Here is a 12,012-nt window from a genome sequence, read left to right as displayed (position 1 = left end):
GGGATGGCAGATCTGAAGCTGCAAACCGTGCAAAGGGTAGTTAGCAACCAATGTTTGCTTTGAAATAACAACTAAGATTTGGTATGGACAAGAAAGTACGGTCAACAAGTGACAAAGAAATGCAATTGCTGTCTCTCTATATGTCGCAACATGCATTTGGAAACTCAAGTGGGACCTTTAGCTAACCAATTAAATGTGTCGGTTAACTAATATCAGTATCATATCACAATCATATTTGAACAACTAATCTTTCGAATTCTAAGTGTTGTGTTCTTTAGCTTGAAGGGTGGAGTAATGCTAGTACAACAGAAAGCACCTACGGAGATCATAGTAGAGTAGATAAAAGGGGAAAACCCTAAGCATCAAGAGAAAAATCAGGAAAGTGGAACTAGCTGGACCAGTGGGTGGCGCACATGCTTTTCGAAACGAATATAGGAACATTAGGTGACCAATTAAACATTCTCTGTTTCAGTGATATGAGCATCATATCAGATTCGTATTTGAACACATAAGCTTTGGGTTGAGGTCTTGAGGAGCAGTGCTAGCACGACACGAAGCAAATACGATGATGGTAGTGAATATAAAGGGGGGAAACCATAAGCTTTACGAGTATAGTGCCCGTGCCATGGCGGATCTGAAGGTGCAAATTGGACAAAGCTACTTCGCAACCAATGTTTGCTTTTAACTAGCCACTACGATTTGGTACGGACAAGAAAAGTACAGTAAACAAATTATGATCTATTTTCTGGGTGAGATCGATAACTTAAGCACATATGGAAGAGTACCACCTCTCTTGCGACACCGTGTAGGCCTATGCTGATACGTTGAGGGTGCTGCGGATGCGATGGCTGTCGGCGGCGGGGAAGAAGATTTTAGACAGCAGACAGCCGGTTCGGGGGATATATCGTGGACGAGGCGGTTGTAGGAGCGGCAATGGCAAGGTGGACGACGGTGCCGATGAAGCGAGAGGAGGCGATGAAAGGATCCTGGTCCAACGCCGTGGATGATAGACGTCCATCTCTTGCAGTGGACGACGGGGTAGGGGTAGCGGCTCCAGCAAGGTGGAGGATGGGGTGGCGGACGGAGGAGGCTGGCCGCAGTGTGGAGGTTGTCGTGCCGCCGACGGTGTATGAATGGAGAAATGGAGGGGAGGGGGCGATCTCAAACTTTGGGACGCACTTCTCTGAAATGGGGGAAAGTTACGAACTTATCCCCCGTTTAAAATTTCAGACATCGTGTCGGTTGGGGATAGGACGGTAATCTCGCATCTCCCAAATATTTGCCGGTAACTATTTCGGGTGAGGAGAGGGTGTTTTGCTGCCCACAGTTGGCGCCCATGGTGTATGAACGGGGCTGACAGGTAGGGCGGTTGTGTCATGTCTGATGGAAGTTACACATCTGCCCCTATTTAAAATATTAGCCTACATCGATTTCGGACAAGGAGAGTTTGTTTTGCAGCCCACCATGCATGAATGGGGAAATGGAGGAAGAGACACATGTCTTTCGGACGAGCTGGAATCAAATGTGTTTTGCCACCCACGTTTGGCGCCCACCGTGTCTGAATGGGCTCAGAGGCCATCGTGTCACGCCTAATTGAAGTTACTAGTCTACCCCTATCGACAGCAGTGTAAATCCGGTCGATAAGGATGTCAAGTGTCAGGGGTAGACAGTAATTTCCATCTCGCAAACACTTGCTTCGGGCAGCCCACAAATTATAGTGGGTGTTTAGCCACTTCGTTCAAAACTTGGGAGAATTAGCATTCATGTTTGCCCTGGGACCTGGCAAACTAAATTCAAATCTAGTTTGTATTCAATTACGAATATCCACAGATAATTATACGTTTTGTTATTTATTTCTTCAAAACCACAACAAAGATTTATTCCACCTTTATATATGATTATGATTTAGAAATACCATGATCTTCGAATTCAGTAGGTTGGATACACTCTGATTCAAACAGTTATTTCATCCAATACAATATGCTCACACGAAAAATAGTTCACCTTATGTCAATCATACAAGTACTGAGGATTACGTCACCTAAAAAATTCGGATCATTACAACACATTAACAACATGGAATTCTGGACAACATAGGGGTCTTGCAACATAATCCATTCAGAGACATGACACAACATGCAAGTACAATAATCTAATGAAAATTTCAACTGGTATCTAAAGAAGAGCCGGGATTACCTTGGGCTTCAGATAGCAGAAACAGCAGGACCTCCTCCATCTTCAAATGCAACATTCTTACTTCCTCCAATTCTCGGGTTGCTTGCATAATGCGTACCACTAATTCTGTAATTTCCAGCCTCAAGATAAAGATTACCTCATTCATGGCAGCCACACCATCTCTTTCTGCCTCTAGTAGAGCCTCAAGCACTATAATATCTATGCTCAGACTGCTCTCCGGTGGTGCTGCCTCTGAACTGCTACTATCTGGTAACATGGATGGCACACTACTTCCACAAATAGATTCTGGGGTTGTACATTGTGTCCTAGTGTGAACGGCATCCTGAAAGGTTTCCGCTGGACATAAGTAAGAGATAGTTATCGTATGATCCAGGCAGTACGCTTACATGGTAAACAACAGATGAATTATTGCCGAGCATGGCAAACTATATTTAAATGGTTCGAAGCAGCATCAGCCGAAAAGAAATTAAAATGGTAAGATGAAAGTTGAAAGGGAGTATACAACCGCTATATTTAAGTTGCCAAGGCATCTAAGCAGTTGAAATAATCTGAGAAATCACTTAACAGTGTGGCCTCATATAAACTATGAAGACAGTCTTGTGATGAAGTTGAGAGGAAAAGTTAAGGACTCAAATGAAATAGGCATGCATTTCTTTACGATAGTACATCAGGCACTGCTGACATATTGGCCAACTCAGTTATAACGTAACAACAAACAAGCATTTGAATCAAGCAATACAGCAAAGCAGACAACTGAACTATTTGTAATTCGGTAGGATTATACGTTGAGGGAACAAGCCAAGAAAGCAGCCCACTCGCATTACATTTAACATGTACTAAAACACACTAGCTTACCAGATGTTGCTGTGAAGCCTAGCTGCTGTTGCAATGTTCTTTGAACATATTGTCATCATCCCGTGGTTGCAAATCTAGTTGTTGTAGTTTATTCTGCACCAACTATTTAGGTAAAATTAATTTTAATCGCATGCACTGGTCCGAATTGATCATCAATGGTTCATCTAAACTAATGAAAGAAGGGTGTGTGCATACACGACAATATATCTGCTTCCCTCTTTTTTATGCTTGTTCGAGGTGCCAGCACCAAAAGAACAAATATTTTGCTTGATGGGGTTGGCAGCTCCATAATTAATAGAAGCATCAAATTAGTCATGCAACTTGGGAAGATCAAGAACACACAAACAAGTAATGAATAGAGACTCGGAGCAGTGATGTAATAGCTAGCATCAGAAAATGTAGGGTAAAACGAACAAAAAGCAGCGGAACCACATGCTAGTTTGCTAATGTGTAATTAAGAATAGAAAACATTAAGCAGTCTGATGGAACCAACAAGTGGCATCAGAACAAAACTAAAGCATATTAACTATATGTGCACTAGTATGTAATTTAACACATGTAACATGTTCACTGCCAGAATTATGGCCCTACAGGTGCAAGCAGAATAACGCGTCTCATGAAAAACTGAATGATGCCCTGAAGAAATTCAAAGGTGCGGTGCTTATGCTAGGAAAGTGAACGTAGGCACCGGCCATTGGATAATAGTACCTGATTCTCGGTGGCGTATGGGTATCGTTGTCATACTTGATAGCTAAGGATCGTCGATGGTGCTCGTGTTGCGGTGGAGTTTGGGCCGGCTGTCGCCGTCGCTGAAGCTACTCCGGTGCTACGGTTGCCGCATCTGTCCACATACAAGAAAGCTCATCTGTGGTAAGTGAAAATTTGCACGATAAAGAGAAAAACTAAAGGAGTACAAATCGAAATAACCTGATGAGGCTGCGGCATCGGTAAAGCAGGGCCGGTGGAGTTGAATATGGCGTCCGTGGAGCAGGTCCGGTGCAGTGGACGAAGGCTTTGGCGGGCGCGTTGTATAGTGCTTTCAGTGAGGCGGATCTGTTGCGTCGGACGAGGGCTTGTATGAAGGGCCAGCGAAGGGGCGGACGAGGGAGTTAGTGAAGGGCATACGCTGTGGTGGAGGGTGCCGGTTAAGCAGATCTGGTGCGGTGGACCATGATGGCGGTCAAGGAGATCTGGAGCGGTGGACAAGCCAGTCGCTAAAGCGTCTCTGGTGAAGTGGTGAGTTGGCAGTTGGGGGTTCCAAGGTGCGGAAGGTAGATCCGACGGGGTGTGAGGTCCACCACTGCGGCGGAGGACCAGATTCGGCGGTTGCCATGGTTGGGGGGGTCGGGAAGGGGAAGGGGAGGGGTTCTGGGGAAGAATGTTGGGGACAAAGAGGGGAAAACAATGGAGTTAGCAAAGCAGCCCTTTTCCGTTCATGTGGCAGGGGTAAAACAGGAATATCGTAGGGCTAAACTTTCGGGCGCGTGATATTTCGACCTGAGCGGGAAGTTTGAAAGCTTTTGGCGCCTAAAATTATAAGTATTCTGCTCTCGTACGACCGACTATGATATCATGGCCGACAATTTGTTTGTTTTGCACGCAAAAAAATGTGCAAGTTTTGAAAATCAAAGTCTCCAACTCGAAACTTAGATTGTCCATTCAATTCAAATATGGATCATTGAGCTACTACAAGCAAATACCATCATACGGTCCAATTCAAATAAAATTCCAAATGTGTTTATCCTAAATATGATGACAAAAGCAAAAATGTGTATGTGTATGAATAAACTGGATGATTATAAAGTTTGAACAAGCCCGTGTGTGTATATCTCTAGGTTTGATATATAAATTTGAAATCACGAAATCCCGGCTTAAAAAATGTACCTCCGTTTAAATGAATTACAAAAGCTAATGATGGAGTCGAATTCCAAAATTCCAATCTAAGGTTTGTAATTCTGGTACATCAAGGTATATCACGCATGTTCAAAAGTATCGTTATCTCATTTAAAACAATAATGAGGCTAGCCAACTCACCTCTAGAAGGCTCCCCCGATTGGGACTTCGTCGGCCGTCCGATCTGCCCTCTGACACAGCTGTGCCGTTGGATCTTCATACTTTGTAAAATCGTTTTTCACCTCACAGTTATTTTTCTGTCCAATGACTGGTGGGCCCATCTCACGCTTTCATTGGCTGGGTCAGCAGCGCCCATGTGCAAAAGCGATTTGCCCAATCCGCTGCTCGCACACCGCGGCTCCTTGCCCAATTGCATCCACACCAGGCGAACCCTAGCCTCCTTTCCCCCGATCCCCCAGCCGCCGCACGGCCTCGCTCCTCCTCCCCTCTCGCTGCACCCTCTCCTCGCTCGTAGCCGCCTCCTTTACACCTCCGCCCAAGCTCCACCTTCCTCGCCGACCTCCCTCCTCCTGCCTCCTCCCTCCCGCGCCTCTCCCTCCTCCTGCCTCCACTCTCCCCTTTCCTGTCGGTCCCCATAGCCTCTCCCACTTCTTCCATCCCCCTCCCTGTGTCACCACTCACCATGGCCTCCGCCCTGAAGCCTCGCCGACGCATGCTATTCCTCCTCCCTCGTCTCTGTTCGGCGCTGACGACCGGCTCACCCCACAGCTTCTTCCCCACCCACGACCTAGAGTTGGGGAGGCCGGGTTCTCGTTGGGGGTGGAGGAGATGGGGACGGCCAAGAGGCCAGCGGTGGGGAGAAGCCAGGCCAGCCTGCCATGTCTCCCCGGATCTGGTCAGCGGCCGAGTTGGCTGGCTGGGATGAGGAGATTGTCCTCCTTGTGGCGCTCGTCATCGAGGACAGCCTGGTCCACAAATCGCGGCCCTCCTGCGTTGGGCTACACGATGTGGCTTACTGAAGAGCACTGACCAACAGCAGGTAGAAACCCTAGCCATCATGCTCCTGCCTGGGACACACCAACCCTTCTCCTCCCGTGTTGCTCTACTTATTCCCCTGATTCCCTATTCGTTTTTTTGTTATTTGACTAAGTTGCCTACTCTAATGCTCTAGTGTGGTATTTGCAGGTGCTGATCTTGGGTTTACCACTTGTGGCTTTGGGTTGACAGGTTGGTGATTTCTCCATTCCTTCATTCTCATGTCTTCTTCTATGTGTGTCACATGTTCTTACATCTATGTGGGGTGGATCTATTCTTTTTACAGGGTGCTAGCAGCTGCAGTTCTGTTCATTTGGAGGACACATATGACAAACTGTGACATCATAGTATTTTTTCCTTCAGATGCTTTATCTTTGTTTTTTCTGTGTGTATGCATGCCATGGTTTACACATCCTTTGCTCATTGGCATGTCTATACACGGGCTTGTTGTTCTTCTAGAGAACTGAGTTGGTGATGTTTATTATTGTTAGCTGTTTAGAGTGATTGTTCCCAATTAATTTTGATCAATTAATTATTAGCAGGTATTTATCGAACGACCTTATGCGAATTCTCGGCCAGTTGATTCCTTTTTAGCCAAGGCCATCTTTATATCACATATCTCTGCTGCTGGGGAAAGTGATTCAACTGAAAGTGGCATGTGATTCTCCCCTGGAGCCCAACAACCCTCTATATGGATTATCTGAAAGTTGATGAGTATGCTTATGCATCAGATTTTCTCCTCTTAGTTATGCAATTCAGGCATGTATTTATTTTTCAATATCACTATGAGTATCATGATAGAGAGTTAATAGTTCACTCACTGCACAAAATATTTAGTTGGCATATTGAGGGGCTCACACCCTTTTATGGACGAACTTATACCATCAACTGTTAAACATATAGCATGACCATATGATTATAGAGAGAAAAAACCATAGCTTGTGTTGTTGGGCAGGTTATTAGTGACTTTTAAACATAGTCATGCAATAGAACTTTAGGATTCATAATTATTCTACATACGATTGTTGAAACCAGTACTTTTGTAAGAACGATGGTGATGTATGCTCCTTGCTGGTTTAGGTTGTTTGGTTGGAACATTGTTGATTGTATGGTGGCTACAAAAGTGAATCTTCACGCTAGCTGCAATAGAAGCTGATATAGGTTACAGGAGAAAATACTGAATATTTGAGAAATTTACATCGGAAGTTTATATCTCACAATATTAACCAAATAAAGAAGTTATACAGAAGAAAATTAGTCATGGATATTTTAATTGTATACTTGTTTTGCTATGATTCTAAATAGTGTCTGGATCGGCCGATATTGCGGTCTTGGCTGTCTGCTTATATCAAGTATGGTCTGATATTTTGGTCATATCAGCCCCAGTATTGAGCATACCGACTGATATTCTGGTCATATCAGCCCCAATATTGAGCATACCAGCTGATATTCTGGTTATATCACACTTTCTAAAGTCTACACCAAATCTGCGAGCACTATATCTGATATTTGAATCTTGAAATTACCATTAGAAAGGCAAAGATATCTTGTAGAAAAATAGGTTACATGCTCAGGTATATCATATATGGAGAAAAGGCACCTATCAGCTGTATTGGTTCTTTCATATTTTTGTGCAGTCCTTCTATTAATTTTTTCAAACTTTCTGGGTTTATATTTGAGCAAGATAAATATATTCCATCTCTATCCCAGTACAGAATTGAAGCTTCATCAAATCTATCTGGGCGTTCATTGCGTAATACAGTGTTGAGATTGAGAACATTTTCAGAGGGGAACTTAAGGTATCACCTAATGACATAATATTAGTCACTATCCGTTGATTGGTAAATTTTGCTTTAGTATACACCCCTTCGGGATATGGCTTTCAATTCTATACTTTTCCTTGATTATCAGTATTGCTGCAAGGATAATAATCATTTTTATTGCAAAGTACGTACTACATTAGACAAATCAGCATGTTTTCCCATAGAAATACATGTGGCGCGAAAGCAGCGACAGTCATGTTTGAAAGCGTGTAATATAAGAGTATGTATCTTAGTTATTTTGGCATCTCCATCCTTTACATTATAGGTTGTTTTGCATAACTAACAATGAGGTCTACATATGTAGATTTGCAAGTTAAATTCACCACACCTTTGAAACCCGTAGTTGTTTACTATTCTCTTAAATCTTTAAACTTTGTGCTTCATTGCTTTAATTTTAGAACTAGGAGGGTGCAGATAAGTAAGAGTTCTTGGCAGCAGCAACCTACACATGTGGAAGCAGTGGCTATGGCGGTTCAAAGGGAAGTTGTGGCTGCTAGACAGCAAGTCACAGCTTAGTGGCGGCTCAAAGGACATATAATCTATTTCTTCTTGGCGCTATCTACTATCATATTATGACTCGGTGCTAGCTGAAGCTTCTATTTTCTCGCCTTTTGTGGTGGCGATTATTCCATGGACTGCTGTAATTCCATTTGTAAGTATCATGTACTACAACCATCTTTATATTTAGCCCATGCACTTCAGTATCAAATTCGTGTGGAAGTGTAGGTTTTCTACTTGCTCCCTGAACATTCCATTGTTTTTCATGTGCAATTTTTTATCACCGGCTTCAACATAGTTAATTAGCATGCGAGAGGCTCAACTGTAGCTTTTTGCAATGCTAGAAGGGCATATTCAGTACTGAAAATCTAGACTGTTCTTTCCACTCTGTGACAACTTCTATGCTTGCGCCACCATGATATCATTACAACATTTCCCTGTAAAATTTTATTAGTTACACATAAACTGAATTGATTTACCAGTAAAAATCTGTACAACTCATTTCAGTCGATAGTAACCATTGTAGAATTACCAGGATATGTCATGTATGTGTTCTGAGTCGTAGCATGTTGCAAAAAGTACAATAAGAGATAGATTGTATGCACTATGGCTAGCAGTAACATTTTTGACTTGTACATCATTCGATTTATCTATTTCTACAGGCTATTCCTCATGTTGCAACCTTTTCCCGTAGAATCGAAAAGAATTAGATGGAAGAAATTGCAGGAGGTATACTTTGTGTTCCATTAGTCTTACTTTCGGAGGCATGTCTATAGTCTTGTGTTGGAGGTGTGTCAATAGTAGTATCAATTTTGGAGGCTTGTCTATATTAATCTTATTTTTTGGATTATGTTTCTTTCCATCTGCATCCTCTTCATAATGGATTAGGTTACTTTGTTATTGCCATGTGATACTTTTTCTTATTACTGTGATCGTCAGTGCTCTTAACATTGGTTGTTCTTGCTTTATGGCTGCCTTCTCAGCGCACTGTTATTAGTTCTAATACATTAATTATAATATGCTCGATTGACCATATTAATTATATATTTCACTTCACCGGGGTTATTGGTGGAAGTGTTGGTTAAAATATTTTGGTGGCAGTGTATAAAACTAATTGTTGTACACCATTGTTAAGTGCGCTTTTGAGCTTTGAGTAGACATGTGTGGTCTTATTTACTTTAAATGATCATTAGTACATTACTGTCGGATTTCCATGTTTAGTTATTCACACTATATTATTGCTTGGTTCTGATAGCTTGCTATTATTAGAGCAGGAATGGTATTCTCGTCTAACATTCAAAAGCAGTCAAGATGGTGAAGTTTAGAACGGAGGAGCTCTGCGGAATTATGGATAAAAAATATCCATAACATGTCTGTCATTGCTCATGTCGACCACGGTATGTGACGGAGCAGTGACAATTGTCTCTAATTGTCAAGTTTATATGGTAGAATCTTCTTGATTGATGATTTTGTAGCCTTCTCTTAGTTGTACTATATTGATTCTTAAAACTGGATCATTTAAAATTAGTTAGATTTAATGAGTTGTTTCACTGTTTTCAAATAAGTAGTTTAAGCCCTTATTGTGTCCCAGAGCTTATTCTTTCTGCCTTTTTATGATTGATATATGCTCTAACAAGCTTAAATTTAACTATTGGCATATAATCTCATGGCTCAAAATCTTAGTTGTTGAATATATTAAAATTTATAAGATCTGGAGTTTGCACTATATTTCATCCTGCGGTATTCCCAGTAACTGAATATTAAGAGCACCGACGATCCCAGGTTGTACATTTGGGAAATGCTTTTATCTTGCAGGCCAGTTTTACATTTACTTCTTTAATAAGGAGATGACCATGAACAGAGTATCATGGTATTTGCCTTGGCATTACTGACGTTGTGTTCAGATTACTGAAAGAAGGATTGGTAGCCGCAAAGGAGTGAAGGGTAGAAAATATGTCCATTGTCCTTGAATTGGTGGGATTGTCCCCAAGTTAGTGCTGCAGATGTTTCTATTTTAGAGCAAGAAGCCAAATCATGTTGTTCATTGTAAATCTTGAAAAACTTGTTTATTGTCACTTCTATATCTGTTGTAAACGTTTGTTCGTGATGTGGTACTTGTCAATCTTTGTTTGCCCTTCCTTTTCAAGTTTGCCTTAAATTTTAGCAGACCAACAAGTCCTTGTTTCTTCAATTGGTTTCTCATTTCTTGTTTGCACTTGTATTATAGTAGAACAACATGTCATAAACATGGCGTTCGGTATTGTTTGTCCAGTTCCCTTCAAGAAAGAAGAGATGGCTATAGAGAGTGGCTCCATCATTGAAGAGATGAAAAATGTTTTCCAAGGCATTGTTTGTTAAGATCCTTTAAAAAATAAAGTAATTATGATGCATATGACATATAAAGGGGTTGTGAAGGACAAAACACTATGGATTCAGAGGAGTGGGAGGGCAGAGTTTACTAACAACGTATCAAGGACAAAGTGTGATATGGATTTCTAAGTTTCAACTCGTAGTAGAATTGTATGGAGAGAATGCCTGCATTTTGAAAACCCTACTACTACATAGTTTGAGGCTATGTTTCTTCCAATTTTCATTATTAAAAAGATGCTTATTATTGCCAAATTGTCAATTATTTTCAAATAGCTCTTCGTTTGAAATGGGACTTTGCGCCATCTGGCGCAACGGGAAATGTTATTATACATCTTATTATTGACAGCAAGCATCCATCGTTTTTATTAAGGGCCCTCGGTTTAAATTTGTTACCACATGCACTTGTCTACAACTAAATCAACTAAACCATGGATTTCCTTTGCAACACGCACATGGATTCAACGGGTCTTTGCGCCATATGTCCTTGCAAAATGAAACTATTTTCATCGACAACATGGCTTTAGCGGGTCTCTGCGCCATTTGGCGCAACGGGTTCTCTTTAATAATGAGTTACTCCCTCAATTTTACAATAGAGATAATTTGTCAAAATTGTGTTTTTGTAATGTTTGTGGTCTTCTCTTTTATTTTTCTTGATTTGTATTGTATATGCTACTCGCATATTTGAACATGCGTAGAGCCTCTTAGTCTTTAACCCTGACTATAAAAATCCATTGATGGAAGCTGGGGAGGGCCGAGATGAACACCCAGCTGCCTGGGTCTAAGCCATCGAGATGGTAGAGATGACGTTTCCATGTCACCTACTCCAGCAGCCGGACAAGGAATATAAAAACCATGGATCCTTGCTCCCCAGGCCGCAAAATGATCATAGTGATGTCTACGACCTCCTCCTAGATGTATTAATCTCAATCTCATGTTTGGTTTTCTTCCCTTTTCTCTTCTAATGATGTAATTTCTTTTACTAAGATAACACCATGTTTGTTGTAATGCCTTATTTGATATAAGATCCCTTTTCTACTTTGACTGAATTTGTTGCATATATTTCTTATTTAGTTTAGTTCATCTTTCAGAGACAGTGGAATATTTTTGCCCTTCACAGGTTAAATGAGCATTGCGTAGTCCTTCACAGGTTAAATGAGCATTGCGTAAAAGCATGTCTAAGTTCTCTTTATTCAAGTGCTTCAAGTAAATGAAATTGTTTATTTCGAATTTAATACCTTTTAATAATAATCATAATGAGAGAGGGGTATGCTTCTCTCTCTCTGGCAAGTGTTACTTTAGACAACATGTACTAAGAAATAAAAACTCTGGAAATGTGTTTGAATCGCACAAGAAGAGTTTGTAGTTCTTATTCTTACTTGAA

General features: G+C 41.4%; 1 long non-coding RNA gene across 2 annotated transcripts; it reads left to right on the top strand.

Annotated features, from left to right (window-relative positions):
* The first annotated feature begins 7,075 nt into the window (after positions 1-7,075).
* Positions 7,076-10,383, top strand: LOC119281728. Of its 2 annotated transcripts, XR_005138524.1 has the most exons (4): positions 7,076-7,739; positions 8,162-8,415; positions 8,924-8,990; positions 9,536-10,383. It is a non-coding gene; the product is annotated as an uncharacterized LOC119281728 (long non-coding RNA). The 2 variants fall into 2 exon arrangements; XR_005138523.1 differs by having other exon boundaries at positions 7,076-8,415.
* The last annotated feature ends 1,629 nt before the right edge of the window (positions 10,384-12,012 follow it).

Source organism: Triticum dicoccoides, chromosome 3B (genome assembly GCF_002162155.2).
Source record: "Triticum dicoccoides isolate Atlit2015 ecotype Zavitan chromosome 3B, WEW_v2.0, whole genome shotgun sequence".
NCBI classification, from domain to species: Eukaryota; Viridiplantae; Streptophyta; class Magnoliopsida; order Poales; family Poaceae; genus Triticum; species Triticum dicoccoides.
This window is presented reverse-complemented; position numbering and strand designations above follow the sequence as displayed.